The sequence below is a fragment of the Sphaerodactylus townsendi genome, linkage group LG13, assembly GCF_021028975.2.
Source record: "Sphaerodactylus townsendi isolate TG3544 linkage group LG13, MPM_Stown_v2.3, whole genome shotgun sequence".
NCBI lineage: Eukaryota > Metazoa > Chordata > Lepidosauria > Squamata > Sphaerodactylidae > Sphaerodactylus > Sphaerodactylus townsendi.
The window spans coordinates 52,433,146-52,460,132 of NC_059437.1; the positions used below are offsets into that span (position 1 = coordinate 52,433,146).

At 48.1% G+C, this 26,987-nt stretch overlaps 1 protein-coding gene across 1 annotated transcript in view; it reads left to right on the plus strand.

Moving 5' to 3' along the window:
• Positions 1 to 1,622: 1,622 nt before the first annotated feature.
• Positions 1,623 to 26,987, plus strand: part of NCOR2 (nuclear receptor corepressor 2) — a 343,452-nt gene continuing 318,087 nt past the window's right edge. Inside the window, exon 1 of the mRNA XM_048513864.1 lies at positions 1,623 to 2,295. The gene's annotated coding sequence lies outside the window, so the exon portion shown is untranslated. The remainder of the gene's footprint in view (positions 2,296 to 26,987) is intronic.

A 26,987-nucleotide genomic window follows, 5' to 3' on the forward strand; every position in this document is an offset into this window, starting at 1 on the left:
CAGATCCGAAGACTAATGAACAGGGTTTGCGAACTCTCTGCCCAAGATCAGGTGGACAGATGTTAGCGCTAATTCCCTCATTGCAAAAGGTGAGGTTTATGAAGCTGGTGAAAAACAGGGCCTTCTCGCTGGCAGATCCTATCTGAAATAATTTCTCCAAGGTGGAGAACACACCTAACTCTCCTGCATTTTCCATGAGGAATGGAAAACTTTCTTCTTCATAAAGACCTTTAACTCACCATCAGTGAGTGTGAGATCCAGAAGTGGGTTTTTTTTTAAAGTTGTGCCAATGCTAGTGTTATATTTCTCATGAGTTGTTCTGACCTGTTTTATCTGCATAACCATAATCTGATCATTTGCTATAAACAACCGTGGACAATCGGAGAGATGGTCTATCACCCACACAGCAATACGTAATTCTCTGCAGATTTATCTCCATTTTTGGCTTGTGGGTTTTCCAGGCGGATAGCCGTGGTCTGCTGGTTTAGCTCCTAACGCTTCGCCCACATCTACGGCTGGCATCTTCAGAGTCATGTCATGGTAGGATAGGTTTCTCTCTGTGGCACAGTGTGGAATGATTGATTGTATGGTGGGTATCTGTTTTGTCCATGTCACAGGTGGGTGCGGGGACGAGGTGCATTTGCATGGCTTAGGGTGGAGTTCGACTGCAGTTTGCTTGTGTAACTGTAGGGTGACAAACTCCAGTTTGGGGAATTCCTGGAAATGTAGTGATGGGCCCTGAAAGAGCAGAGCTGAGGGCTACTGCCCTAGATGCCACCTTTCAAAGTGGCCGTTTTCTTCAGGTGAACCAATCTCTATCAGGAGATCTGCAGCTACCACCTGGAGGTTGGCAAACCTAAAAGGAGCGGGGGGAGGAAGAGAAACTGCACTCTGCCCATGCTCAGAGACCAGCTTAGCTCTCTTAATGCATCTGATTGCTTTTTAACCATCCGTTTCTCCTTTTCCTGGGCTGTGTGGCCATGTGGCCTGTCGTTTTTCTTCCTAACATTTTGCCCGCAACAACGACCAGACCATGACCACACAGCCCGACAGCAGCAATGGCATAGTGGTTAAGAGCGGGTGCACTCTGATCTGGAGAACCGGGTTTGATTCCCCGCTCTGCCACTTGATTCCCCGCTCTGCCACTGCGGAGGCTTATCTGGTGAACTAGATTAGCTTGTGCACTCCAGCAGGTGCCGGCTGGGTGACCTTGGGCGAGTCACAATGCTTTGGAGCTCTCTCAGCCCCACCCACCTCACAGGGTGTTTGTTGTGGGGAGAGGAAGGGAAAGGAGCTTGTAAGCCCTTTGAGTCTCCTTATAAGAGAGATGCATCCAAAACTCTTCCTCTTCTTCTTCCTGTTCCTCCTCTTCGTCTTCATCATCACTTGAGTCTGGCTGCAAAAAGCCTCCCTGCTGGCCCTTACGGCGGGTCTGGGCTGGAGATACAACTGGCACTGCCAGCCCCTCGAAGAGCCAGCCAGCCAGGCCAAAGCGCATGCCCTGCAGGCCCTCCCCACCCCAAGGGGGCTTCGGAAGTGGCGCGGCCCCTTTAAGAGAGCAGCCGGGAAGCGGGGGGGGGGGGGGAGGCGAGACTGTTGCGAGGCCAGGCTGGGCTGTTTGTTTGGTGCGAGCCCGGCGGCTGCCTGGGAGCCTTTTGGGGAGGGCGCCCAGCAATCCCGCCCGCCCGCCCGCCCGCCTCCTCCTCCTCCTCCTCCTCTTCCTCCTCCTCCTCCTCCTCCCCATCTGGGCAGCCCCAGGATGAGGCTTGCAAACTTGGGGCTTCGCAAAGGCTGCAAAGAGAGACGGGGCCGCGGCGGGAGCTGCATTTGGAGTTGCTGCTGCTGCTGCTGCAAAGGACAGACATCTTAGGGAGGAGGGAGGGGGGGCGAGAGGCGTCCGAGGCGAGATTTCCGGCAACCCCCCCCCCCCCTCGTTTGGATTTACAAACACGCGCCCCCAGGCCGGCGGGGACGGCAGGCGGAGGAGCCGGAGGCGCCCCCTGAACTGAGCCGGAGGAGATTATGCGCTGCAAACCTAGATTTGGATAGCTTTCGCTTTGCTTTTTGGGAGGCTGCTTCTATTATTGTTATTATTATTTTTGCAGCGAGGTGTCTTTTTTTGCAACCTCCCGAGAGTCTTTTCCGTTCACTTTTTTGCTGCCCTTCCGTGCGCAAAAGAGAGAGAGGAAAAAAAGAGAGAAATTCAATTTCTTGAAGGGGGGGGGAGAGAAGAAGAAGAAGGATTAATAGTTGCAAGCGGCGAGGAAGTCAGAAGCGGCTGGTCTTTGCAACGAGGTAAGAAGCGGGGAGGGGGGCTGTAAGGGACGCCCCCTCCCCCCCAAATCCCTCTTTCCCCCCTCCCTTTCCCAAAATGAACATCTGAGAGGGCGGAAGGCGGAAAGGAGGGGGGGGGGGAGGAACGACCCCCTTTTCCGCCCCCGTGGTCTTTCTCATGGAAATGCTGGCTGTCTGACACCCCCCCCCCCCACCCACCCGGTTTTGGGTTTCTGCTCGTGACGCGGGCTCGATATCCTCAGATCACTTTTTTTTTTTTGCAAAGGGGGGGGGGCAACACAAAATAAACGGAATTGCATCAGTTGCTGCCTGTAAAGCCGGGTTGGGGGCGGGACGCGAGCAAAATCCCAGAAATGAGCAACGCCGCCCGCCCGCCCGGGGTTTTGCTTTTGCAAAAGGATGGGAGTACAAAATGCAATGTTTTTTTTTGGGGGGGGGGGGGCTGTTTGTGTGCAAGCGTGCCATCTGTGTTGCCTCGTCTAGACCCGGGGGTTCCTTTAGAACTCCTCGCCGAGTCATTTCTATTTGGGGTCTTATGGGGTTTCGCCGCCCCCCCCCCTCCCCCCAAAAGCCTTTAAACTCCGATCCATCAAAACTCTCTGCCTCTCTTTAACTTGGAAATAAGTCTAGTCGGGGCCACTCCAGCAGCAACGCAGGGAAGGGAGCTTTGCAGACCCGCCTGCCCGCGTGCCTCGCCTTGCAGCACGGCCGCCCGGCTTACTCGGAAGTAAGTCCCGCTGTGCTAAACTTCCTCCCTCGGTGCAGGAGACTGCTGTTAAGCCCCATCTCGTTTTGGGGAGCCGGGGGACCTGGGATCCGGGCTGTTTGTTTTGGCGGCGATCTGACCTTCTTTAGAGGGACAGGGATCGCCCTAGTGGGGGGCTTTCCTCCCGAGTAAACGTGCCCAGGATCAGGTCCTAAAAGGGCAGGGGGTTGGAGAGCGTGGCCCTCATTGAAAAACAACAACAAAATAACCCCCAAAAGCGTGCAGGTCATATCCCCTGCCTGTCCCTTCCAAATCCTCAAGGGCTATGATGAGAAAAAGAGAGAGATAACACAGTGGTGTTGGTCAATGGGGGTGGGAAAAAGAAGCAGATTGTGCCCCACTGCTGTGTAAATGCACACCCTGCCTGTCTGGGTGCAGGGGGAGCGGAGGGCAAGCCGGAAATAACAGAGCTTCTGTTCCCTTTTGGTGCACTTTTCAGGCCTGCTGTTGGCACCTCTCTGATTCAATGGAGAGGGGGGGAGATTCAGTGTCATAATTGGGGATGGGCATCGGAAATGGCTCCCAAAGGAATCCAAATCTGGGGCTAACTGGTGTGAACTTGCGTGCCCTTGTGGGTTGCTCCAGATCTCGAGAAGAAGGGGAATTGTGCAGTGGGGTCACAGAGGTACACAACGGTGGGGGGTGTTGTAGACAGGCAGCCTGGAAATGTGCTTGTGTGCGACGACGGTGGAGTGGGGCGACCAGGCTCATGGGTTTTAAGCTTTGCTCTGCCCCCCCCCCCCCAGCTATGGAACAGCTGCAAATTGGCCACCTCGGCTGGAGGCCTCTTCTGTTTACGCTCTGGGGTTTGCTTGATGTGGGATTTGGTAACAAGGCATTTGCTTGCCTCCCCCCTTCCTGCCCGTGAGCTCATGACAGCGTTGCTGCTGCTGCTGGGAACTGCACTTCCTGGAGTTTAGAACCAGACGCGTCTCGGAGGCATGTGCCAAATGTTTGAGCTGCCGTCGGGGGACAGCCTTGGAACAGGGCCCTGCTTGCTGCTTGCAAATCGGAGAACTTCTCTGAGTCCACTCCTCTCCCTGGTTGGGCTTGTGCAAGAGCGCATGTGTGCATGCGTGCACCTGCGGGCGGGGAGGCGAGGCGGTCGCCCCGCGGTGAGGGAAGTAACGGCTTCCAAACCTGTGGCTGTCCAGGTCTGTCGGTGAGCGGATTTCAGTGGCTGGCGTGGCAGTGTTTACTGGGCAAGTTGCGTTGTTGTTTCAGACTGTGTTAGCGAGGAAGGACACGGTCCACTTTTGAGCTGCGGAAACTGACTGAATTTGCCCTCTCTCTCTCCCTGGGGGTGTTTCTTAAATCTGCTGCCGGTTTTACTTCTTCAGCGATACAGTGGGCAGGCTGGCAACTTTCCATCCATCTTTCAGGCGGGTTCTTTGCATCACAGATGTATACTACGCTGAGGGTATTTCATGGCAGATACCTGGTGTGATTTTCCTGAATCTATCCAGCAGATTCGTAGTGTGCCTTCCCTCCATGGGACACAGGACGGTATACGAGGGGTTGGATTCGGGCTGAACCGGCCATTTCCACCAGTTTCCAGCAATTTCCACCCATTTCCTGCCACGTATCCCTCTCATGTGCGGTTTTCTCAAGTTTTTCTGGGCGGAGCGGAAGTGTCCTGCTCCAAAATGTCCCCACTTGCGCCAACTTGATCCGCCATTTTGTCCACCCGTGGCTTCCTTTTTGTTTCTCTGGAACCCCCCTTGGGGCAGGTTGCCTGCCACCTGTTTTCGTGGGGCTGGCTTGGGTCAGTCAATAACGCAGTAGATCATGTCAATTCCATAGGTCTGTTTCTCCATTTGGGTAGATTCTCTGTTCTGAGAGTGCTGCGTCTTCCAGTGAGGCCAAAATCAGTACATATTCGAGAATCCAACCCGACGGGAATGTTCGCTTAATGCGAGGCAGCTCACCTATTCATAAAAACCCACAGGCTCTCAACTTAACCTACCTTACAGGGTTGCTGTGGGGATAAAATGGAGAAGAAGAAGAAGAGTTTGGATTTATATCCCCCCTTTCTCTCCTGTAGGAGACTCAAAGGGGCTTACAATCTCCTTGCCCTTCCCCCCTCACAACAAACACCCTGTGAGGTAGGTGGGGCTGAGAGAGCTCCAAGAAGCTGTGACTAGCCCAAGGTCCCCCAGCTGGCGTGTGTGGGAGTGCCCAGGCTAATCTGAATTCCCCAGATAAGCCTCCACAGCTCAGGCGGCAGAGCTGGGAATCAAACCCGGTTCCTCCAGATTAGATACACGAGCTCTTAACCTCCTACGCCACTGCTGCTCCAGTTGAATGATGTAGGCCAATTTGGGTCCCCCTTCAGGAGAATGTTAAATTAAATAACATTTAAAAATCAAAGAGCAAAGACAGCATATTGAGGAGCTCTGGAAGCTTCTAAAGAGCTGCTCCCAACCCAGTTTGCCAACCATGCTGACTGACGTATGTCGTGGGCTCTTATAACCCTGTGAAACGGCTCTTATCCTGGCAGTTTAAAGTACAATTCGGGCACAGGTTGCTTTAGGGCAGCGCGCGACCCGTTGAACTTTTATACCGATCTCAGGCTGTTAAACTCTGGGAAGTACGTTGACTACTGTGAGGTGACTACAGTTTATGTTTTCGTGAGCGTCTGTTTATTTGGCACCGGCGGTAGAACTGTTTGTAATCTTTCTTTCTGCATCACTGTGCTATATCAACAACTCACCTGCTTTTGAGTTTCAAATCTGCTTGTAAGGGCTTGATCCCATTCTTGTTTTCCCGTCCTTTTCTTGGTGCTGAGCTTTCAGAACGGTTTCCCCCAACGTGACTGACTGACTGTTAAAAAAGGGACGGTTGATGCATATCCCCTTTTAAAGCGTCTGGAGTCTAGGTGAACGCTTTTGGCTGTAAAACCAAAGCAGTTGGAATTTATGACTGACTTTGGGTGTAACTTTGGAGAGGTGAAATCACTGCTGCCTATCTGGACCATCCTCAGCTTGAGTAATAGACAGGGCCGTGCCTCGGTGGATGCCTGCTGTAAAATAATTTATCTGCCAAAAGAGCCTTGTGACGGGAATCCGGTAGGCAAATGTCACTGCAACGGAGCAGATATGTATGCAGGTTGAGTAGGTGGGAATGTAAGCAGGCAGTATTTAACGCAAACAACTGACAATCCCAGCATACTAAGGCCCCTTCCACACACGCAAAATAATGCGTTTTCAAACCACTTTCACAACTGTTTGCAAGTGGATTTTGCCCTTCTGCACAGCTTCAAAGAGCACTGAAAGCAGTTTGAAAGTGCATTATTCTGCATGTGCGGAATGAGCCTAGGTTCCTTGAAAACAAAAGAACTGCTTTATTTTTATTTTATTATTTTATTTTCCCCCCATTTGTATCCCGCCTTCCCCAACAGGACTGAAGGCAGCGAACAATAAAAACAGTCATAAAACCATTTCATACATAAGACCAGTAAAAAAACAACCAACCACAGATGGTGACGTCCCTCCTTCCGCACCATACCCACGGAAGGCCAATGATAGTAACAGTCATGTTAGATGGGAATGCCTGGCGGAAAAACTCCGTGTTACAGGCCCTGCGGAAACAGTTTAAGTCCCACAGGGCCCTGATTTCACCCAGGAGCTTATTCCACCGGCCCTTGTGGCGGCCAGCCGGCTATCTCATGGGCCGGGGACCTCCAGAAAGTGCCCCTGCGATGAGTGGAGGGACCTAGCGGGGCAGTACGGGGAGACGTGGTCCCGCACGTACTGAACACGGCATGGAGGCCAAGACCTTTCTCAGTGTTGACTTTTAGCAGTGTTTGTGTTTTGCTTCAGGAAGTGGCTAATAGCCACCGATAAACCTGCCCACGAATCAGTCTAATTATCTTTTCGTCATCTCCGTGATGGACTATAATCTGGAGAACTGAGTTAGATTCCCCACTTCGTCATGGGATGCCAGCTGGATGACCATTGGCTGGACACAGATCTTTCCGATCTCTGCCATTCCTAGTGGATGCGGGCATTGATAAACCATCTCTGAACGCCTCTCGCTTTGAAAACCCTACAGCACAGGTGTCAAACTCGTGGCCCTCCAGTTGTTATGGACTACAGTTCCCATCATCCACTGCCAGCATGATGCTGGCAGTGGATGATGGGAACTGTAGTCCATAACAACTGGAGGGCCGCGAGTTTGACACCTATGCCCTACAGGATGGCCACGTCAGCTTCGATTTGATCCCAGTCGCCGTCACTAAGTCCGCTTAGAGTGAATTTTACACTTTTATTTTACTAAATGTAAATTACGTTTTATTTTATTAAATTTTACTACATTTACTGAGTGAGCGAGGATATTTTTTTCTTTTGGTGGTTGTGGGTTTTCCGGGCTGTGTGGCTGTGGTCTGGTCAATCTTGTTCCTTAGGACCATGGCCACACCGCCCGGAAAACCCACAACAACCGGTTGAATCTGGCCGTGAAAACCTTCGACAATACATTTTTTCTTTTGTCCGTTCTGAATTTATTGCCCGTCCCCTTCATGCAGAGCCCCAACTTCTAGTGCTCTTAAAGAGGGCGAAAAGGCTCTTTCCAGAAACTTCTTGGCAGTATCTTCCAACCATCTCCTAACATTTTCAATGCCAGTACTTAGAACTGTACGCACTGTTCTTTTGAGGCCTCGCTGTGCAACCAGGTATGTCTTCTGGTTCCTTCCAGAAATGAGTATTTAGTTATATACTGCTAGAACAAACCACTAGGGCTTGGTGAGGTAACACCCATTGTTTACCACTGAGTGCAAGAACCTTGAAGCAGGAACCGCGGGAAAGGTCTCCTTCGCTTGACACGAAGAATAACCAGGACCCCTAGGATAGTCCCAACACAGCTGAGAGTGAACTTGGTTGGGGGTGTGAGGGGTGATTGCAGAAAATAAACAACATGAGGTGACTTCAGCAGTGAGGCTTATAAATTTGCCAAGGCTGCCAAAGGAATGAGAAGAATCCATCCATTTTTCTCTCTTTCTCACAATACTAGAACCAGGGGGCATTCATTGAAAATGCTGGGGGGAAGAATTAGGACTAATAAAAGGAAACACTTCCTCATGCAACGTGTGATTGGTGTTTGGAATATGCTGCCACAGGAGGTGGTGATGGCCACTAACCTGGATAGCTTTAAAAGGGTCTTGGACAGATTTATGGAGGAGAAGTATATCAATGGCTACCAATCTTGATCCTCCTTGATCTGAGATTGCCAATGCCTTAGCAGACCAGGTGCTCAGGAGCAGCAGCAGCAGAAGGCCATTGCTTTCACCTCCTGCATGTGAGCTCCCAAAGGCACCTGGTGGGCCACTGCGAGTAGCAGAGTGCTGGACTAGATGGACTCTGGTCTGATCCAGCTGGCTAGTTCTTATGTTCTTATGTTCATCATAATTTCAAAGGAAGATCTTGACGTCTCTTGGGTGAACGTTAACCAACCTGCCTTTGACCGGAGTCAGAAGAGGTTCAAATTAACTTTATGGTTTGTATTTTCTTTTTTCTCAAATGGGGATGTTTGAGTTGTGAGCGACTTCCTCGCCGCTGTCTAGCACGCTTTGCTTCGTTTTTTTCCCCCTGCGTTAATGCCGGGAGTTGAATGGCAGCGCGGTCTCCGACTGACAAAGAGTTCGAGAGAAATCCCCTGGCATTTGTCAGCTTATGTTGAGCTTTGAGCCTTCACAGGACTCTGCAGTCTGCCAGGTATTTCCTCCTTATCTTCAGCCTCTCATTGTTCTCTTCCAGAGGGGAGAGCGTTCTGCGTCTTTTATGTGGCTTCGCACAGGTTAGCAACAGGCCTTTTATTTTGAGCACCAAAGCACTGTTTTGAACTGTACTTCCTTCTTGTTCTAAGCACTTGGGAGGGAAAGGATTCTGTCAGCCATTGCTACGGAAGGGCGGAGGATCCGCTGGGCATACAGAAGGTCCCATTTTAGACCCCCAGCGTCTCCCGTTAAAAAGGCCAGGCAGTAGATAATAGTAAAAGACCTCAAGTAGAGGCCAATTGGTCATGCCGGCAGTGGTCCATGAACATCTGGAGCGCCAGAGTTGGACACCTCTGGAGTAGACAGTACTGACCCTATTTGAACAGTGGTCTAAACTCAGTATAAAGCAGGTCTGTATGTTTGTTGGCTCAGTTTCCATATTCTTGGGGTGGTAACAAAGCTCTTTACTTCAGATTCTTTAGTCTCAAGAAATGAACTGAATTTTGACCCATAACGTGGTCAAAAAGAGCCAGCGTGGTGTAGTGGTTAAGAGCAGGTTCACTCCAATCTGGAGAAGCGGGTTTGATTCTCTGCTCTGCCGCTTGAGCTGTGGAGGCTTATCTGGGGAACCAGATTAGCTTGTGCGCTCCAACACATGCCAGCTGGGTGACCTTGGGCTAGTTCTTCAGAGCTCTCTCAGCCCCACCCACCTCACAGGGTGTTTGTTGTGGGGGGTGGGGGAGGGAAAGGAGACTGTAAGCCCCTCAGAGGCTCCTTACAGAAGAGAAAGGGGGGATATAAATTCAAACTCTTCTTCTTCCAGTATGGGGTTCACAGTTATGAAGTGGAGGATAGAATAAAAATTAGTATTTACATAATACTTCCGGTGATGAAAGGTCATTTTCGCACATGGTAGCAGAGTAATCTTCCCAACAGTTGCGCAAGTTGGGAGATTTTTCATTGAGCCCACATTGCCGGTGGGAGGCGGAGAGAGAAAGGCTATTCTAAGACCATATACTGAGTTTGTGATCGAGATGAGATTTGAACCCATGACTGGTCTTAATTTGACCATGGCTTGCTTTCTTCGCTACAGTTTTGCACCAGGGTGTGGGGTATTCCTAAAAAGGGAAGGACACACAGAAACGTAAAGAATTTTTTCCCTACCGATTGATTTTCTTTTCAAGTGGATCTTTGGGCCACAGCTTGATTTATAGTAGGGTCATGGGAGACCAAATGAATCTGGTTTTGTGGGGTGGACGTAGCCACCACTTACGACTACTGTAAGCAATCATGGTTGCATTTAGTGGAAATTAATAGCCTTTTTTGGTAGTCATAAGTGGAAAGTATGAAAATCTCAGCATTTAGAATTACCCTAAAATTGACCTAAATTATTAATTTCCCATCCCTGGCTGTTATCCCGCCCCCATTATTAATCTTACCTTTCGCCGGCTGAATTTTTCTCTTGGGTTTCTTATCTGTTGTTTTGACACGACTCTCCTGTCTCTTTCTCTTCCCTTTTCAATGTCGAGAATTTATGTTATTGATTAAAAATAGTTTTCACCCGTCTGTCCTTATAACACACTGAAGGTGGTTTATGGTAAGAATTCTAGAAAAACAGCTCCTAAATAACAGCGCCATCATCTAAAATGTGCATGAGGTTGAATAGGAAAATGGCATACAGTCACTCTCTCCTTGTTTAAACGGTCTTGCAAGTCTTCTTGGTAAGAAAAGTTCTTAGTTTGTCGTGAAGATCGTTTCAGAAGGTAAGCCATGCTGGCCTGCAGTTAGAAGAGCAAGATTTTCTCTCCTATTCAGACGTCATTGGTTAGACGTCACCTTGAATATTGTGTACAGTCCTGGATACCGCAATTCAAGAAGGATGTTGACACACTGGAACAGGTCCAGAGGAGAACATAAGAACAAGCCAGCTGGATCAGACCAGAGTCCATCTAGTCCAGCTCTCTGTTACTCGCGGTGGCCCACCAGGTGCCTTTGGGAGCTCACATGCAGGAGGTGAAAGCAATGGCCTTCTGCGGCTGTTGCTCCCGAGCACCTGGTCTGTTAAGGCATTTGCAATCTCAGATCAAAGAGGATCAAGATTGGTAGCCATAAATCAACTTCTCCATAAATCTGTCCAAGCCCCTTTTAAAGCTATCCAGGTTAGTGGCCATCACCACCTCCTGTGGCAGCATATTCCAAACACCAATCACACGTTCGCGTGAAGAAGTGTTTCCTTTTATTAGTCCTAATTCTTCCCCCCAGCATTTTCAATGAATGCCCCCTGGTTCTAGTATTGTGAGAAAGAGAGAAAAATTTCTCTCTGTCAACATTTTCTACCCCATGCATAATTTTATAGACTTCAATCACATCCCCCCTCAGACGTCTCCTCTCCAAACTGAAGAGTCCCAACCAAAATGGCAAAAGGAGGGCAACCAAAATGGCAAAAGGTCTGGAATCCATGCCCCGTGAGGAGAGACTTAGGGAGCTGGGGATGTTTAGTTTGGTGAAGAGAAGGTTAAGAGGTGACATGATAGCCGTGTTTAGATATTTGAAGGGATGTCATGTTGGTGAGGGAGCAAGCTTGTTTTCTGCTGCTCCAGAGACTAGGACCAGGAGTCATGGGTTCTTCAAGGTGAAGGAAAAGAGATTCCACCTAAACATCAGAAAGAACTTCCTGACAGTCAGGGCTGTTAGACAGTGGAATGCACTACCTCAGAGTGTGGTGGAGTTTCCCGCTTTGGAGGTTTTTAAAGAGAGGCTGGCCGGCCATCTGTCAGGAGTGCTTTGATGGTGTATTCCTGCATGGCAGGAGATTGGACTTGATGGCCCTTGGGGTCTCTTCCAACTCTATGATTCTATGATTTGTGTCCAGGCAACCCACAAGATTTCCAGGGGTATCTGACAAAGGGAATTTTGACTCTTGAAAGCTTATACCGCATAAGTCTTGTAGGTCTGTAAGATTCTACTCCTTTTGAAACTTACCGTTATCTTACCACCAGGTCCGTAGGGATGGTGATAATTCTTACCTCCTTGAGGAGTATATTTAACAGTCTGGGTATAACAGCCTCTAGGGCAGGGGTCTGCAACCTGCGGCTCTCCAGATGTTCAAGAACTACAATTCCCATCAGCCCCTGCCAGTATGGCCAATTGGCTATAAATTGGCCATGCTGGCAGGGCTGATGGGATTTGTAGTTCATGAACATCTGGAGAGTCGCAGGTTGCAGACCCCAGCTCTAGGGGATCACTGTGCATAGATCTCGGCTCCAGGTAAGTTGGTATGGGTGGATTGATTTTGGCATTTTGAGAGATCAAGTAGGCCACTATCTGCAGTCGGCTTTCAAGCAGGGTTCTCCAACCTACGGCCCTCCAGATGTTCATGGACTATAATTCCCGTCAGCCTCTGCCAGCATGGCCAGTGGGCAAAGCTGATGGGAATCGTAGTCCATGAACTTCTGGAAGGCCATAGGTTGGAGAACCCTGCTGTAAGGCATGGTTGCACTAGGGCTTAAAATGAATCTTGGGGAATGTCAACAGTCTTTCCAGACATCATACTTACTAGGATGAGTGCTGCAAAGGAATTGAGGTAGGAGAGAGGGAGACGGTTGTGTGGTCTTACGGCATTCTTCTAGTCTCTCAACTCTAATTAGGGGTCTCTGGAGCAGCAGAAAACAAGCTTGCTCCCTCACCAATATGACATCCCTGCAGACATCTAAACATGGCTATCATGTCACCTCCTAACCTTCTCTTCACCAAGCTAAACATTCCCTGCTCCCTAAGTCTCTCCTCGTAGGACATGGATTCCAGACCTTTGACCATTTTGGTTGCCCTCCTCTGGACCCGTTCCAGCTTGTCAATGAACTTCTTGTGCATCTTTGCAAGAAGTTCCATTTCCTGTCTCACAAGGCTCTTCTTGCTTTGGGGGCAGGGCATCTTGAATTTTGGATGATTTCTACTGGCTACTCGGGGAGGCAGGATTTATTTTGTTACTTTCTGTCTCATGTGTGAAAGTCTGCTAGCTCAATTTTTTTCCTGCCTCACATCGGGAGAGCAACTGAGAAGGAACTCTCCATAACAGTTTCTCTTCTCTAACTTTTCTAACTACTTCTTCTGGCTATCTCGCTGGGAAGGGAGAGAGAGAGAGCGCTTTTAAATCTCCATTTTTCTATCACACCTATCTCTTTTCTGTCGCACCTTTCTCCTTCCACCCTTTTCCACTATAATGGAGTCTGAGGCTTGGAAGGAGCTTTCTATCTGAGGAAGCTGCAAATGCAGGCCTAATTTCCTCTGTCCAACAGGCCTACGAAACTTTACTCATTAGCTTTGCATGCTGGGGATATACTCCAGGTCCCACAAGTGGATGCTCCTAATTGTGGCACTGCAGTCCACAAACTTATTTTCGGAAGATAGGATGAGATCCATAAAGAACTCCACTAGACAGGAAAACTGATTGTGTCTTTTGCAAGTCTCACGAGGCTTTGGCGGTTGCAATAAGAGAAGCGGCTACGGCAGGTCTCATCTCTAGAGCCTCGATAGTTTGGGTCAGGAAACTAAGCCAGGTAATCCTGAGTGACAGTGGACAGGCAACTGAGGGTATGAGCCGCCTCCTCAGGGCGGTCTCCTTCTTAGCAGGTGTTTTACTGGATAGCATGACTTTTGCGGTCTGTTCAGTGGTGACAGCCGCCCCCACAAGACATGCTGTATTTATTTAGAAGAAGAGTTTGGATTTATATCCCCCCTTTCTCTCCTGCAGGAGACTCAAAGGGGCTTACAATCTCCTTGCCCTTCCCCCTTCACAACAAACACCCTGTGAGGTAGGTGGGGCTGAGAGAGCTCCGAGAAGCTGTGACTAGCCCAAGGTCACCCAGCTGGCGTGTGTGGGAGTGTACAGGCTAATCTGAATTCCCCAGATAAGCCCAACAGCTCAGGCGGCAGAGCTGGGAATCAAGCCCGGTTCCTCCAGATTAGATACACGAGCTCTTAACCTCCTACGCCACTGCTGCTGCTCCTTTATGTGTCTACATTTGTTTATTTGTCTACATTTATTCCCTGTCCTTTACCGTGGTCTCAGCGTACTATTACTTCTCTCTTCAGCCCCATTCAAGCCCTTAAAGGAGGTTCTTTAGGGTTTCTTTCCCGGATTTTATGTTGCATTCTATTTTTGGTTTCTTGCTATGCCTCTTCCATAAGGACAAGGTGGTGGTGCAGCCAGATCCCACATTTCCTGCCTGAGGTTAACTCTGGGTTTCTCAGGAGTCAAGAAACTCACTTGCCGTCTTTCCGCCTGCATCCCAGCCACGCCAAAGAGAAGGCCTGGCACATACTAGATCTGTGGAGAGCCCTTCGGTTATACATTCGACATACGGAGCCTATTAGGAAAACTGATTTCCTGTTCTTTTCTGTGACCATTAAGGGCACGAAAATGTCTGGAGCTGCGATCGGTTATGACATCACTGTATTGTAGAGGCCTACAAGGCCAGCGACGTTCCGATACCACCAGGAATCACAGCTCCATGCAAACTGTACTACCAATGCAGCTCTAGATGGTTGGACTTCAGTAGAAGAAACGTATAAAGTGGTGACATTTCAACCTTCATAGGGCACTATAAGCTTAGGTCATATACAGTGGTGGGATCCAAAAATTTTAGTAACAGGTTCCCATGGTGGTGGGATTCAAACTGTGGCTGGGCGGGGCACGATGGAGGTGTGGCCGGGAATTCCAGGGGCGGGGCATTCCTGGGCGGGGCTGTGGCAAGGACGCAGCCGCTGCGCCGGTCCTTGGGCGGGAAACGAATGCACGCAGGCGCAGGCTGCCACGCACGCTGGTGCACTTCCTGCTAGACTGCTTCAAGTTCTGCGCGCTACTGCTGAGAGGAGGGGCGTGACTAAGGCAAAAATCACGTGGCAAAATCGCCCATTAGTAACCCCCTCTCGGCACACACAAATAATTAGTAACCTACTCTCGGGAACCTGTGAGAACCTGCTGGATCCCACCTCTGGTCATATACACTGGCTGCTGCAACCTGTGGTGGGTGATATCTTGTTCCCATCCAAATGGAGGGACGCCGCTATTGGAAGTCCCATAAATCAAGATGCCTTCCCCTCAGATCGAGAATGGAACCTTGGATATTTACCATGGGGGTTCCTTCTGCTCCAAGGTAAGGAGGGCATCTTGCCCACTCCCCATAACCCCCCCCCCCCAAAAAAAAAAGGAAAGGGAATGAAAATGAGAAAAGAAAAACAGGTACCAGATCACAGGATAATGTAAAGGTCTCCGGACATTTCATATACTCAAGTGCTAAGGGAAGGCGGCTACTACTTTAGCATTTCCTAATCCAGTTCACCTTCTTAACTACCGTGTTTCCCCGAAAATAAGACAGTGTCTTATATTATTTTTTGCTCCCAAAGATGCATTATGTCTTATTTTCAGGGGATGTCTTATTTTTCTGTGTTCTGTTCATCAGACATGCTTCCAAACAAAAAGTTTGCTATGTCTTACTTTTGGGGGATGCCTTATATTTCGCACTTCAGCAAAACCTCCACTATGTCTTATTTTCCGGGGATGTCTTATATTCGGGGAAACAGGGTACTATCTAACACCTCCATTCACCATAACAGCGTTCTTTCACATGTTCTTGTTACTACTATACGTTTGTCCTCTCTCTCTATATTCTTTCCTGTCCTTTGTTTAGCTCGGGAAATACTCCAACTGAGCTAGCAGACTCCTGCACAGGAGACAGGAAGTGACAAAATGTCCTGCCTTCCCGGGCAGCCGGTGGGAATTACCCATAATTCAGAACGCCCTTCTTACTTCAGAGCAAACTCTCACGGTAAATATCTAAGGTTCCGTTTTCCAAGCCATTAACCAGCCCGTTGTGCTTAGTTCATCCTCTGGCACGCAGAGAAAAAAAAGCAGAGAATAATTTCCCTAGGAACGCCCAGTGTGGGAGTTGACTTACAGCTGATTCTCTGGAATGCTTCTGTGAAGCCCGGCGCTGCGGATAAGCAATTACCCCGAACAGTTAAGCAATTGCCCTGAGCTGCAAACAAACACACCAGTATTTCCGTCAGATTTCCTCAGAGCTGGGGAATGAGTGGGCGAGGGGGGTGGGTGGGAGGCGGTGCCCTGCTCTTGTGGCAGAGTGTGATAGGAATAAATTATTTATGGCACCAGATACGTTAGGGTTTGATGGCGGGGAAGGAGATGAGAAAGACGCAGCGAACCAAAACGGAATTGATGATGCCAGCTGTTTGTGTCTGCTTAAGTCGGCGATCTCTTAACCCTTTTTAATTGCTTTTCTTTTCCCTCCTTGGTAGTCCCATACAGTTGCAATAGGCCAGGGGTCCCCAAACTACGGCCCGGGGGCCAAATGTGGCCCCTTGAAGGCCTTTATCCGGCCCGCCAGGCATGGCAGGGATGCCTCCATTCATGTGCAGTGGGGGCTCGAGGGAGAGGAGGAACTGGCCCCAACGGCCGTTGATTGCAGTTACATGATGGCACCCCCAAATCTCCATGCATTTTCTGACCCAGAGTTGGAAACCTTACATGTGGCAACGCCTGCTCCGCCCTTCCCTCTCGGCTACTCCATGTGTTGCTCTCAGGCTTTCTGTTCCACCTCACTCCCATTGGCATCAGCCAGGCTGGCGAATCGCTCGCTGGCTGCTAGGGAGGAAAGAACCCAGGAAGATACCTGATCCTGGGTTAGATGGAATGCTTCATTGGGAAATTTCTGCTTTTTATTTTTACAGGGGAAGGGATTCCACAGCCTCCCCAACCATATTTGGAGCCCACCCTGTACTTGACATACTTTGGTCATTGTTCTAAAAATAGACCATGACAGAAAGGCTGAAAGGTGAAATCAAACATTTTACAATCATTTGTGCATAGGAATTTGTTCATAGTTTTTTTTAGTCCGGCCCTCCAACAGTCTGAGGGACAGTGAACTGGCCCCCTGTTTAAAAAGTTTGGGGACCCCTGCAATAGGCAAAGCTCTTGAAAGATCAGCTTTTGAGTGTGTTTTGGCATTTTCTCCCCGTCTTGTCCTTTGCCCTGGTCAATGGCATCTCCAGTTGCACAGTTTGTTTTGCTTAAGAAGGGAAGACTGTGTGGGGAAATCCATGTGAACGATCTTGCCAATGCTTGGCAAATGTGTATTTTGCCCTCTCTTTAATTGATTCATTAAAAGAGCTGAAACAGAGATTGCCTTGACGGAGGTGATATCTGGAGACTATTTAATTGTGGTAATAGCTGTTGTACTTCAGAATGCTTAATATTTGGAACATAATATTAAACGTATTGTCGAAGCCTTTCACGGCCGGACTCAACACACTTCTCTCTGTGATGCACCTCTGAAGATGCCAGCCACAGATGCAGGTGAAACGTTAGGAACGAGATCTACCAGACCACGGCCACGCAGCCCGGAAAGCCCGCAACAACTAATAATATTAAACCCTGACCCAGAATCGAGAGACCATCCAGTTGCAATTAGTGTAGCCTAGTGGCTAAAAGGCATCTGTGCCATGAAGTTGTTTGGTGGCCTTGGGCAAATGCTTCTTGCCCTTGGTCCTGTACCTGGAGTTCCCTAGCAGACTATTTTGCAGGGTTGTTGTCCGTGTCCTACTCTCTGTAAACAGGTGGTTCATTATGGTGGCTGACAGTGCTGAAATCAACTCGACGTTGCTATCAGTCACAGACCAGGAAAGGGATTTGGGCGTCTTAGTGGATAGTTCCATGGGAATGTCAACTCAGTGCATGGCAGCTGTGAAAAAGGCAAACTCTATGCTGGGGATCATTAGGAAAGGAGTTGATAATAAAACTGCAAGGATTGTCATGCCCTTATATAAAGCAGTGGTGCGACCGCACTTGGAGTACTGTGTTCAGTTCTGGTCACCACATCTCAAAAAGGATATCGAAGAGATAGAAAAAGTGCAGAGAAGGGCAACGAGGATGATTGAAGGATTGGAACACCTTCCTTATGAGGAGAGGCTGCAGCGTTTGGGACTCTTTAGTTTAGAGAGGAGACGTCTGAGGGGGGATATGATTGAAGTCTATAAAATTATGCATGGGGTAGAAAATGTTGACAGAGAGAAATTTTTCTCTCTTTCTCACAGTACTAGAACCAGGGGGCATTCATTGAAAATGCTGGGGGGAAGAATTAGGACTAATAAAAAGAAACGTGTGATTGGTGGAATCATGCAACGTGTGATTGGTGTTTGGAATATGCTGCCACAGGAGGTGGTGATGGCCACTAACCTGGATAGCTTTAAAAAGGGCTTGGACAGATTTATGGAGGAGAAGTCTATCTATGGCTACCAATCTTGATCCTCCTTGATCTCAGATTGCAAATGCCTTAGCAGACCAGGTGCTCAGGAGCAGCAGCCGCAGAAGGCCATTGCTTTCACCTCCTGCACGTGAGCTCCCAAAGGCACCTGGTGGGCCACTGCAAGTAGCAGAGTGCTGGACTAGATGGACTCTGGTCTGATCCAGCAGGCTAATTCTTATGTTCTTATGACGTTTAGCATCTCTCTGGTCCAAAACCAACCATTTTTGCAGTTGGATCAACGGATTGGTTTTTTTTTTTACTGTTGATGGTTTCCATCTATAAACCGGAGAGTTTGTAGTCTCCTTTTAGTGGGATGGGATCTTTTCTGTCTCTGAATGGAGTTTTCCTTAACTGCAGAACCCAGACCTCCCCTGCAATTAGGCATAGCTGGTGTTTGGCGTATAAGTGGAATATTTTCTTTGCTTTCTTTTTAAGCCTTCGCTGAAGAGGCTGGGTGAGGCCTGAATGCGTCACAGAACTCCGTCTTAATTGCCTGTTTTCTTCTGGCTCCGTGATCCCCTGGAATGTTTGCCCCCAAGCTCCTCCTCCTTAAACTTAAAAAGAAAATAGAGGGTTAGTTCATGCAGCTGAGCGGCATGTTAGCAAGCGCCTCTTAGCTCTTGGGAAATGCTGTATTTCTTTTTCTTCCCCAGATATATGGCTTCCCCAGATATATGGAGCAGCAGTGGCGTAGGTGGTTAAGAGCTCGTGTATCTAATCTGGAGGAACCGGGTTTGATTCCCAGCTCTGCCGCCTGAGCTGTGGAGGCTTATCTGGGGAATTCAGATTAGCCTGTACACTCCCACACACGCCAGCTGGGTGACCTTGGGCTAGTCACAGCTTCTCGGAGCTCTCTCAGCACCACCCACATCACAGGGTGTTTGTTGTGGGGGGGAAGGGCAAGGAGATTGTCAGCCCCTTTGAGTCTCCTGCAGGAGAGAAAGGGGGGATATAAATCCAAACTCCTCCTCCTCCTCCTCTTCTTCTCCTTCTCCTCCTCCTCCTCCTCCTCCTCCTCCTCCTCCTCCTTCTTCTTCTTCCTTCTTCTTCCTTCTTCTTTCTTCTTCTTCTTCTTCTTCTTCTTCTTCTTCTTCTTCTTCTTCTTCTTCTTCTTCTTCTTCTTCTTCTTCTTCTTCGCGCATCCGGCCTTTTTGGCTCACTGTGGCAAGAAGCTAGCATGGCTAAAAACTGGGCTGGGGAAGAACGGTGATGGGCTTCCATAAGTACCTTGGTTGCAGGCCAACTGGCAGTCGTGCGGGCCGGCCTCTCAGTCTCTCCCCTGACAGATGCCACTGATGATTTCCCTCTTAGTATGTACCCTTTCTGGCAGATGTTTTGGTGTGCCCCAAGATGCACATGTTGTTCCTATGGAGTGGGATCCAGCAGGCTTAGGTGGCCCCCTTATGGGAGTCAAGTCTGTGCCCTAAATAATGACCTTCAATGTATTGTCGAAGGCTTTCACAGCCGGATTCAACTGATGGTTGTGGGTTTTCCGGGCTGCGTGCCTGTGGTCTGGTAGATCTTGTTCCTAACGTTTCGCCTGCATCTGTGAACAGTTTCCTCTCCGTGATACACCTGAAGATGCCAGCCACAGATGCAGGCAAAATGTTAAGATCTGCCCGACCACGGCCACACAGCCTGGAAAATCCACAACCACCAATGACCTTCTACTTTTTACAGACTTGGGAGCATCTGAGCTGCAGATACTTGATGCCTTATGAAAGGAAGAGGGGGAGCCAGAGTTGGGGACTTTACTGGTGTCAAAGGTGGGTTGGTAGCGTCACATAAAGAGGCCCAAAGCTGACCGTTGTGAGGCAAATCATACTGAGAAACAAGCCAAGAGTTGTAGCTGTGGAGGAACCTTCCCAACAACAATCTTTCTTCCCTTTGCAAGCCCGGTGAGAGGAGAACTGAAACCTCCGGTTCCCTCGTTCTTTGTACCTTTGCAGTAGCTTCCAAAAAAGCTTCCAACAGTTGAGCTTTTTTTTTTTTTTTAAAAAGGGTGCCTTTTAAACAGGTTACAACCAAGCAGGTGAAGTCTCACAACCTGCTGGAGGGTCCCCCTCACAACTCATGTGCTGAAGATTACTATTCCGGAGTGTTTCCCAGCTGTCTCGTAGTTCCACAATTCATTCATTCATTCATTCATTCATTCATTCATTCATTCATTCATTCATTTTTCAAACTTGTATACCGCCCAACCCCCGTAGGGCTCTGGGCGGTGAACAACATGAAAATTCAAATACAGATAGACATAAAAATCAGTTACAAATTAATCTCTCAATAACGTAAATTAAAATGCAGCAATTGAACACCTCCGTTTTAAACAAAGAAGACTGATGAAATAAACCATTTTCCCTCCCTGAGGTTGTGTGGCATTTTATTTTTGGTCCAGTCATGCAACGGTTTTGTAGCTTTCGATGGTGTGCCGTTTATTCTGTCTTGCAGAGGCTTGCCTGCGACTAAATTTGTCCAGGCTGGTTTGGAAATGTTGTTGGGATGGGAAATTCTTTTGAACAAGTCCCTCACTATTGATCTTGACTTCCCAATTCATTTTGTTCTAGGCTAATGTCTGGTTTCGCCAGTTTTCTATTTCAGAGATGAGTGTTGTGAACTTGCAGTCTTGTAATTTCAGTAGGTTTTTGCAGTGTTGGCGCTTGGAACTTCTTAGGGCTGGAGTTGGTTTACGGTTTGAGCTCAGAGTGAAATTGTGTGAAGTGGAGGCCTCGGAGCATGTGTAGAGTGTATTTTTTCCCATTGTGGAATAAACCTGGGCTACTCTCTAAACTTCTGGTCTGGCTTCTAGGGCACAGAATGCTTCTTACAGGGAGACATAATGATCTTGCTGGTAGTAAAAATTGATTATTGAGCGTGACAAAATTATTGTGGGGCAGGCTTCAACTGATCTTGAGGATTTGGAAGAACCATTTAGCTTTGCAGGGTGAAAAAGGGCAGGAAAGGAATTGGTCCAACCACCTTTTTTTTTAAAAAAAAAAATGGACTTGATTTTGCTCCTGACAAATTTTCTTTGGCTGTAGGAGCCAGCCCAAATCCTTGGAAGCCAGACTGATTTTTCATTCTTCAGGGTTTTGTATTAATAACCATGATTCTCACCCCACAACCTAATCCTAAACTCTTCACAGTTTCCCATAACTTCATTATGTACTTGCTGTTGTGGGGAGTGGAGGGGAAGGAGTTGCAAGACGCTTTGAGACTCCTTACGGTTGAGAGAAGCGGGATATAAATTGAAACTCTCCTTCCTCTTCTTCTGGGTGGATTGTGCCCGTTGCTGAAGCCACAAAACCCACTGCGGACAACATGATGGTTTCTACAGATTCTGATTTCTCAGGGACGTGGAAAAATACGAGCTTGTAAACTAGCCAGAGGCAATACCATCCACCATATATCCTTGCCTGATGTGGAGAGCTCATGTGTCAAGAGGTGTGAAGTGTCGAGAGCGGTTTACTGCTGGTAATGACCAATCCCAGGAAGCTTGTGTAGGACTCTCAGCCAATAGAAAGGCTGCCCTGGGAGCCACTCGGGAACTCGTGAAATTCTCAAGGATGTTTTCGAGCATCCTAAGGGGGCGGCAAGTCTATTGTCCTTGATCTAAAGACCTGGATGGGTGGTCCTTTTTCCTGACTGGTGCCAGAAAGACTTTGCCGTGGGCTCAGCTGAGCCCAAATAAAAAAAATTTCAGCAACATCTAAGCAAGATAATGATCTTGTTGACGTTTTGTGAGCGCCCCCCTCTTTCTTATCTGGAAACCAGCTGAGCTGTACAGTCAGCTTAAATAAGCTGCCGAATGAAATACCATCTGTGTATTATTTTTAGCTGTTTTTCTGATCCCTGCTTAATCACCGTCAATTAAAACCTGCCATTGAGGTTGCGCGACCCAGAATGCCCTGCCTTGTAATGAGGTGATGGTTGGAAGCTTGAGGTGTGCGACGTTTGCGCCTGTGCGGAGAAGCCGAGGTGGGAGCCGAGAGGCTGCCGCTCCGTAATCTGGGTTTTACTGAAGGGATTGTTACTGATAGTCCTGGGATTTAGCATCTGTATAAACACACAAGCCCCATTCTGTACAAGGAAGGGGGCAGGGCACACACTGACCCGCTTGCCTTGCGGATGGGCGAGCGACGGTCTGTGTTTGCTGGCCTTCATGCCAATAGCCAAGGACCCCTTCCGCGCTTGCAGAATAATGCACTTTCAGTCCACTTTCAATGCACTTTGCAGCTGTGCAGAAGAGCAAAATCCACTTGCAAACAACTGGGAAAGTGGACTGAAAGTGCATTATTCTGCATGTGCGGAAGGGGCCATAGTACAATCCAGCTTCAAAGTGCATTATTCTGCATGTGTGGAAGGGGCCAAGATTGGGCAGTCTTCACGCAGCTTCTGGGTTTTCTTTCATGGAAACAAAAGCTTGCAATCCAGTGGAAGCAGCACCAATTAATTCTTTGGGCCCACCCAGTCCTGGGTATTGTTTTCAGTTATGGGCTAATCGGAAGGTTGCAAGCAGGACTCGAACAGATGTCGTTCTTCGATGGTTTGATTTCAGCACCTTTTGATGGACATCCGTGCCACAGATTTGACTCCGTGGTGGTGGCAAGTGCCACCGAGTCACAGCCAATTTATGGCAGCCCCCGAGGGTTTTCAAGGCCAGAAAAGTTCAGAGGTAGTTTGCCGTTGCCTGCTTGACGTTGCAATCCCGACCTTCCCTGTTGTTCTCCCATCCAAATATTAACCAGAGCCCACACTGCTTAGCTCTCAAGATCTGTCGAGCTATCGTGGCCCATCCAGTGAGGTGTGATTTACACCCCCAGGAGAATGAGATGGCAGAACGGGTTGAACTGCTGCCATTTTCAAGTAGTGGATTCCATCTTTTAACGTTCCCTCGCCTTAAAAACTCCATGTAAATGGAACACCAGCCTGTCAGGGCAAAAGCTTCTATCATCTCCACTTTTCCTTTCTGTGTTCTGATTGCAAAAGAGTTTTTAACATAACATTATTTTTTTAAACGTTACTTTTCCTCTGTGGTCTGATTTGGTGCAGTCTGCCTCCTTGTATACCCTTGCCGTCTCCCTCCTTTGCCATCCATTTTCTAAATTAAAAAAGAACAGACCAATTTTGCCATGCAAGCAAGTTGCTCTTGGCATCCTGTTAAGCCTTTCCCCTCCTCTGGCGATACCTATTTTTTGCAGTGGGCTGAGCAGACCTGTCCATGCTTTTCCTACAGCAGTGGTGGCGAACCTATGGCACGGGTGCCAGAGGTGGCACTCAGAGCCCTCTTTGTGGGCACGTGCAAACAGAGTCCCCCCACACACATCTAGGCTGGCCTGGGCTCGATTATTAGCATTAAACTTAAGACCTAGTTTTGGGGAAGCAGTGTACGTAACCCTGTTAAGCGCTGTTAAACCCCACTGATTTTCATGGGAAGAACTAAAGCGCAATCCTTTACCTGGGAGTAAGCCCGGTTGCTGGCAATGGGGCTTGCTTCTGAGTAAACCCTCGTGGGTTGTGATTCACCCGTTGGAAGAGTTGCACGGTTGCTTCAAAGCAAAGCTACCGACTACTACCAAGCTTACTCCCGAGTAACACATGCCTCGGAGCCAACCGTTTTTTCTAAACTAAAACCTCAGTATTCAGGTTAAATTGCCGTGTTGGCACTTTGCGATAAATAAGTGGGTTTTGGGTTGCAGTCTGGGCACTCAGTCTCGAAAAGGTTCGCCATCACTGTCTTACAGTGTCAATTCCAGTGAGAGTTCGTTGAAAATTTTGTTTCTGGAGTTTTGAGTTCATGGAGTTTGTTGAGGATTTTGTTTGTTTTGGAGGGTGGGAAAACACCTATTTTGCATGGGAAAGCCCTCTGATTCCATCTCCAGCATCTTCCGATAAGAACAAAAAGAAAGGTGAAAGAAAGTCCTTTTTCCCCCCCAGGCAAAGACAGCAGTGAACTTGTTGTTCAATGACCTCACTGGTATAAGGCATGCATTAGAAACATCAATGTTGATTTATGGAAATTAGAACTATTTGTACAACTCTAATATTTTCCGCAAGTGGTTATCCATCCAGTGCTCACAAAAGCCCACAGGCAGGTCTTTGCCACTCGTTCCCTCACTACACTGTAACTGGAAAAAGGAACCAGAATTTCAAAACCATCCAACCGTACAAGCGAACTTGTGACACTCATTCTTGGTAGGGATTCCTTTCTGTTCTACCTCTGAGCCGTCGTCCTTCCTGTGTCTCAAAGCAGTGGTTTTTCCAGATTGTGTTCTGGGGCGCCTGGGAGTTTCTTCTTGGGAGTTTCTCAGTAAGAAGGATGGCAATTGCTATAATGTTTTGCTTGCAGTGTGCAACTTTAATACAATACTGCATGGGCTGTGTGGTATCTAGGGAGTCCTAGAGAGAAATTATCTGGCCGGCCATTTACTGTGTGTGGAACTGCTCTTTAAAATTCCTTCAGCTGCTCCAAAACAATGCGGCCAGGATGTTGTCGGTTACACCCCCACTGCTGTTGCTGTTATTTTATGTTTTGCCATCAGATCACAGCTAACTTATGCCAACTCTCGGGGGTTTTGAAAGCAAGAGATGTTCCACAGTGGTTTGTTATTGTCTGCCTTGGCAAAGCAATCTCGAACTTAGGATGTTGTTGGTTTTCCGGGTTGCGTGGCCATGTTCCAGTAGTATTTTCTCCTGACGTTTCACCTGCATCTGTGGCTGGCATCTTTAATACCACCAGATTCTCTGAAGATTGTATTCGATGTAGTCTCCCATCAGTTTCGAGATTTGTCGAGATTAGGCTAGCCTGGACTGAACCTGTCTTAAGAGATCTGCATTTGTATTCATTTTCTTTCTGGGCTCGATTGAAGGTGCTGATTTTAACCTTTAAACAGCCTGTTGTCTAAAGTGCCATCTGTTCCTATAGAGTCCTGCCAATCAGGAAAATACGTTCTTGATGGTTCTGCCATTCTTGTGGTAGACTTCCACAGTAGACTTAATTGGTGTAACCTTTGTTAATACTTTGGTATCTGTCGTTGGCTATTTCAGTTTGCTTTTGGGCTACCTGTGCTAGATTTTACAGGGGGCAGCTTCCACTGTCGATAAAACTGAAACGCTGATGCGAGATAGCCAATGTGTTGTTGTGTTGTGAAGTCTGCTGTGGGTTTATTGCGTTTAGCTGTGGACTTTCAATGTATTGTTGCTGTGCTTTGGTATTGTTTGTTCCTGTTTGATCATTCATGTAGCTGTTGCTGTTTTTTTTAATTTTGGATTTTACAAAACAAGGTATTTATTTTGCCTTGTGTTTTGACGGCCGTCTCGAGCATTTTGATAGAAAGGCAAGAAAGAAGATGCCCTGTTTTGCGCAGAGCAGTGATTAAGTTCAACAGACCTGTTGCCAACACCTGGTGTGCAATTTATTTGCACCTTTAAGCACGTCTAAGAATCTCTCACACAGCACACAATCACACACAGCAGCTCTGAGGTAATTCTGCAGGGATTTCTTGGCTGACAGACTGAAAAAGAAAGGCTAGTTTTGACATTATTATTTTAAGGGCAAGGCTTGCAAAGGTTTTAATGATTTTTTTTAAAGCCATGCACAGGTTTAGAAAGCTTTTGGGGACTATAACAGTGGAACAGACATCTCAATAAGTAAAGAATGCGTTCCAAATTCTTTAAAGAGCCTTGCCGTTATGCCTCTTGGAGAAATGTAATGGCAAATTTGGTGTACGTTTTTATAGCAGCAAAGTGGTGTTTTGTTTTTGTCCTGATGTCTAGCCCAGTCAGAGAGGCCTGTCCATCCCAAAACAGAAGTGGCGTAGGAGGGTAAGAGCTCGTGTATCTAATCTGGAGGAACCGGGTTTGATTCCCCGCTCTGCCGCCTGAGCTGTGGAGGCTTCTTTGGGGAATTCAGATTAGCCTGTGCACTCCCACACACGCCAGCTGGGTGACCTTGGGCTAGTCACAGCTTCTCGGAGCTCTCGCAGCCCCACCTACCTCACAGGGTGTTTGTTGTGAGGGGGGAAGGGCAAGGAGATTGTCAGCCCTTTGAGTCTCCTGCAGGAGAGAAAGGGGGGATATAAATCCAAACTCCTCCTCCTCCTCCTCCTCCTCCTCCTCCTCTTCTTCTTCTTCTTCTCCTCCTCCTCCTCCTCCTCCTTCTCCTCCTCCTCCTCCTCCTCCTCCTCCTCCTCCTCCTCCTCCTCCTCCTCCCTTCCCTCCCTCCTCCCTCCTCCTCCTTCCTCCTCCTCCTCCTCCTCCTCCTCCTTCTTCTTCTTCTTCTTCTTCTTCTTCTTCTTCTTCTTCTTCTTCTTCTTCTTCTTCTTCTTCTTCTTCTTCTTCTTCTTCTTCTTCTTCTTCTTCTTCTACAACAACAACAACAACAAACAAGCAGAAAACAAAACAGCGCGCTTTTACGGAACGGAGAAGATGCATGATTTTTCTCTGTCTTTAGTCTCTTGGGTACAGCTTGATTATTATTATTTTTTTTAAGTACACCAGCTTCAGTATATCCCTGGGCCTTTCGCGAGGCACCCTCACATGCATCCTAAATTGAATTAGATGAAGGAGGATGGGGAATGAAGTGCTCTGAGGCAAACAGGATAGGAGAATAGGTTTTCACTTGTGTGCCTGGCGGGGCATGGCTTCTAATTGAGGCCAAACTGCTGGAAATCCCTTTTGTACTTCCGTCACTGACATGATAATTAAACCCCCGAGACAAAAAAGAAAAAAAAAACCCGATTCAGACTGGTAATGCCCTTTACATTTACTGCATGTGTCAGGTAAGGAATACCTAGCACGCCTGCAGAGTCTCTTGGAAGCGGTGGCTTGTTTTGAATGAGAAGCCGACTAACAGAGATATTTAATAACTGCCTGTCATTGTAATGAATGGTGTTTG